Source organism: Delphinus delphis, chromosome X, assembly GCF_949987515.2.
Source record: "Delphinus delphis chromosome X, mDelDel1.2, whole genome shotgun sequence".
NCBI lineage: Eukaryota > Metazoa > Chordata > Mammalia > Artiodactyla > Delphinidae > Delphinus > Delphinus delphis.
The window spans coordinates 81,683,263-81,688,399 of NC_082704.1; the positions used below are offsets into that span (position 1 = coordinate 81,683,263).

At 43.0% G+C, this 5,137-nt stretch overlaps 1 non-coding gene across 1 annotated transcript; it reads right to left on the bottom strand.

The window, feature by feature from the left end:
* Positions 1 to 4,537: 4,537 nt before the first annotated feature.
* LOC132419054 (U6 spliceosomal RNA) lies at positions 4,538 to 4,640 on the bottom strand. Its single transcript, XR_009518074.1, has one exon. It is a non-coding gene; the product is annotated as a U6 spliceosomal RNA (small nuclear RNA).
* Between the last annotated feature and the right edge of the window lie 497 nt (positions 4,641 to 5,137).

The window sequence follows — 5,137 nt, forward strand, 5'->3', positions numbered from 1 at the left end:
GAGTGGGAGCCTGCTACATAATTTGTAGGGCCCAGTGCAAAATGAAAATGGAGGGTTCCCTGTTCAAAAACCAGGGGAGAGGTGGGAAATGCAGTTAAAGGCACTAAAATAAAAGGTTTTTTCTTTATAAATATTTTGTTACTTATAAAACATAATAGGGGGCTTCCCTGGTGGCGCAGTGGTTGAGAGTCCACCTGCCGATTCAGGGGACACGGGTTCGTGCCCCGGTCCAGGAAGATCCCACATGCCGCGGAGCGGCTGCGCCCGTGAGCCATGGCCGCTGGGCCTGCGCGTCCGGAGCCTGTGCTCCGCAACGGGAGAGGCCACAACGGTGAGAGGCCCACGTACCGCAAAAAAAAGAACAAGAAAAAATCATAATAGGGGTAATAGTGATACATGAATAACAACATAAACTTACGAATTGCAGAACAATATTTTTATCATAATTTATTCAGTAAAATAAATAATAACGTTATTAATATGATACCTCGATTGATCATAAGATTTTTCTGGCTCACTTTTCTGCAAATTCAATTATTTAATCATCAAATCTATATTTTTGGCAACCTCGTTTTGAACCAGTATGATTGAAGGTAACATCAGTCAAGATTGCAAATGTTTGATAACTTTTCATTTTGAGAAGGAGCTTTCTACTGATGCAACTGTTACTGGCACTGTTTGTTGTAGGCTGTGACAACATTGGGATAGATTCCTGATAAATTATTTCAAAATACAAATTTTCATACATCTAGATCTGATGATTCTTGTAGAACAATGTTTCTAAAAAAGATTTAACTCTACATACAGATCAGTTTTGTCTAAGTCTGAATCTAATTTTAAATATAAATTTATACAATGGCATTTAACGTTTCCTCTGACATTTCCTGTAACTTGTGGAGGTATGCTATAGACTGAATGCTTGTGTCCCCGTCCCCCAAAGTCATGTTGAAATCCTAACCCCCACAACGTGATGGTACTAGGAGGTGGGGCCTTTGGTAGGTGATTAGGTCTTGAGAGTGGGGCTCTTATCAATGAGATTAGTGCCCTTATAAAAGAGCCCCAAAGAGCTTCTTCACCCTTTCTCCCACACAGCAAGAAGATCACCATCTATGAACCAGAAAGTGGGCTCTCACCAGACACTGAATGTGCCAGCACCTTGATTTTGAACCTCCCAGCCTCCAGAACCTTAAGAAATAAATCTGTTCATTGGCCACCCAGTCTATGGCAATTTTGTTATAGCAGCCTGAACAGACTAAGACAAGGTCATACAAGGAATGAAAATGGCTTCATTATTTATTTATAATTCAAAACACCTTTTTATGCATTCTACCACTATATCTTCAATTTAAGGAAAACACTTTTAAATTGTCTTCCTCATTAATAATTGGTTCATCCAAAGCCTTCATCTGTGTCTACTTTGATGATCTTTAAATTTAATTTCCATTTCCTAGTCTGTGGATATTTGCTTTGCAATTTTGCACTAGTTTTCAAAATGAGTTTTTCTAAACCAGGGGTCCCCAACCACAGAGCCGCACAGCAGGAGATGAGCTGCAGACGAGAGTGAAGCTTCATCTGCCGCTCCTCATCACTCGCATTACCACCTGAGCCATTCCCGCCCCCCCCGCCCCCCTCCGTGGAAAAATTGTTTTCCACGAAAGCAGTCCCTGGTGCCAAAAAGCTTGGGGACTGCTGTAAAACCCCTCAAAGAATTCTAATAACCTCCCGTGATGTACTTTACTTCAATGTCTGTGAGTACTTTTTTATTTTGTAATAATTTACTGACAAAGTTTACTGCCTGAGTGCCAGAAGTTCCTGTCCCAGTGCTCAGGCCAGAGTTAATATTTGTGCACATGCTGCAGGGACAGGCTCTGTTGACAGAAGGGCAAGATTCCCTCTCACCACAGGTCCCATCACTGCCCCCACGCAGAGGCTGTCCTTTCTCTCAGGGCTATGGCTACTGCCACCCCTGCTACTGCTTATGCTACTCCTGCCACCATTGTCACTGGCCCAATGTCCCCCAACGCCCCCCGCTCCGGGCCCCATGGGGCCCCAGACTGCCCCAGATGTGCTTGTATATGCCAGGCGGCCTGGCCAACTGCTCAGCATGCACATCACCTGCCGTGCCCACAGGCTCTGCTCACTGCCACCCAGTGTATCTCTTCTACTCATGTGTATGCTCCACTGTCACACTGGACTATACTTACAAGACACAGGTTCAAAGATAAAATTATTAAGAATGTCAAGACAATGACAGGACAGCATTAAATCAAGCCTGAAATCCTTTCTGGGAGCAGAGCTCTATACAGGTGGCACACCCCTAAAGCTGGCCCTGGAGGAGTGGGTTGGTGTTCTCAGCTACCTAGTTTGGTACCTGGGGGACCATCCTGCTAGTTTTTATTCCAAGTGAGTGTAAACCATATTTTGCTTCTGTGATTCAAATTATGCAAAGAACTGTCGATCACCTTTCCCTATGACATGGATCTTAGAGCTACCAGTTGCTGTTAGATTCACACAAGGAGTGGTGAAAAGCCTGGAGTATGGCCCTGTATTGCCAGGAACCCCAGCTTGCATACATACTAGCTATGTGGCCTCGAGCAGGTGGTTTAAAGTCTCTACACTCAGCTTCCTCATCCATAAAATGGGGATAGTACTAGTACCTACCTCATGGGGTTGCTGTAAGGATTGAGTGAGTTAATGCATGTAAAGAGGTTAGAACAGTGCTTAGCGCACAGTAACTTCTCAGATAATGTTATTTGTCATTATTTTGTCCTTTGTTTTCACTGTCTTTGTACTTTCAAGTCCGTTTTGGAGCAAGTCTGTTCTTCCTCATGTAATGTTTTCCCATTTTTCGCCATCTTTCTTCATGTATTTTATAGTCCACTTTGGCCCTCATCATTTTTCCTCTCAACAGTTATATGTACTTATATGCAGAGAGATGAATTGGAAAAGAGCTCGCTGAGGTTCCCTCTAGGAAAGTAAGCAGGGATTGAGTGGTGGTCGGGGCATCTTCAGCCTGTTTGGATATTTATTTACAACGGAAATGCATATACTATTGCCTATGTAATTAAAAGTAAATGTTTACAGCTGTTAAGTGAAGGTGGGGTAGAGGAAGACAGTTTCCAGGGCAGCCTTGTACTATGGCGGTCAGTTCAGATCATGCACTGATGTGAGACACAACTAGAGCACATATTTCTAGGGCAACAGCTGGCTGCCTCCCATCCATGGCAGTGTGAGTTCCTTTGTCAGTAAATCTAACTGCCTCGGATTCAACCCCCTGACAGCTTTGCCTTCCCCGTTATCCTTTACCCCCCAACTCTACTACCCAATATCACTGGGGGAGAGCTTTTAGGGGTGGGTACCACTGTACCTGGGTCAAATGCCACCTCCTGTGAAGCCTTTCCTGACACACTCACTGAATATGTTTGAACTAATTGTGGCTACCTTTTTGTTCCTACACATGTTGTTCATACCTCTAGGTAGCACTTAGGGTTTGATCTTTTTCAGCCTGTTATTGTTCATTGAACCTTGCTTCCCTCATTAGATTGTATACTCCTTAAGGGTATACACAGGGTCTCTTACTCATGTCTGGAGATGCCACCCCAAAACCCCACCCATACCCCACCCAGTCCATCATAAATAAATGCTCAGGAGGTATTACTGAGAGAGTGCCCTGAACTGGCCCCCACCACCAAATTAGGGACTTTGTACTTTTATTCCTCCTACCCTGTCCCTGGCCAGCTCTTCCTGTTATTCAGGTCTTCCACTCATATGCCAGCTTCTCTAAGAGGCCTTCCTTGACTGTCTGAAATAGACTACCATCTATTTAAATCTTTCTCTGTCTCATAACTTGTTTTATTTTCATCATAGCACTCACTGCAGTTTGAAATTATCTTATTTGACTCACTTTATTGTCTGTCTCCCTCTCTGGAATGTGAATCACAGGAGGGCAGGGACCTTGTCTGAATCCCCAGTGCCTAGAACAGTACCTTGTATATAGTAGGTGCTCAATAAATATATGAATGAAATTGTATTTGTTTTGATTATTGACTGATCCCCATGAAGAATATTAGCACCATGAAGGCCAGGACCTTATCTGGGTTACTGCTACATCCTCACACCTAGTGCCTCTGGGTTACTGCTACATTCTCACTGTAGTGCCTAGTGCATAGTAGATGCTCAACAAAGAATTGTTGGGTGAGTGAATTAATGTTCCACATACACCTTAACTCAACATACTCCACACTGAACTTAGTCTCTTCTTCCCCACGAAAACTGCTTTTTCTTCTGTGTACCCTGGCTCAGTCAATGGCACCATCATCCAGAAATGACATCCAACCTAGAAACGAACTCACACTCCTTTCACTCATTCACCCACTATTTTCAATTAGTCTCCTAGCCCAGCCTATTCAACCTCCAAAATATCCCACTTATCTGATCATTTTTTACCCCTGCTGCAACTATTCTGATTCAGGCCTCATCTTATTTTCATGACTACTGCGACTGCCTCCTCCTCTCTGCCTCTCCCCTTTTTCTCTCATTTATTATGGAATGCTTCATAAATTTGCATGTCAAACTTGTACAGGGGCCATGCTAATCTTCTGTCATTTCAACGTTAATATATGTGCTGCTGAAGCGAACACCCTCCTGCCTTTTTGTTTAGCTAAGAAAGCTTAAGCTGCAGGGTTTGTCACTTACCGTATGGTCACATGGTCGATTGTTTTATAAAGTTTGCAAAATATATTTAAACCACAATTGGTTAAAATTGCTGTCCCTTCCCACTGAGTTTTCCTGGTCACATTTTCCTTGTATTAGGTGATGCTGGAGCTGCCTCAGACATTTTTGAGATCCATCTAAGTGGAAGTTGATTTGCGGGATACATTTAGTTTGGGTTTAGTGGGGACATTTATGTTTTTACCGCTTCTATTTATAGTTATTACCCAGGTGTAGGAATGACTTCTAGAAATACTCTGTCTACCTTTGAACATAATTTTGTATTCACAAGTCTATATTCTTTTCTTAATGAAATCCTACCTCACAAACTGTACAAGTTTCAGGTCCCGCTAAACCTGGATTGTCCTCTGGCTAAGCCACAAATGTGACTCTGTTGCTTTTGCTCAAAAACCTACAATGGTTTCTT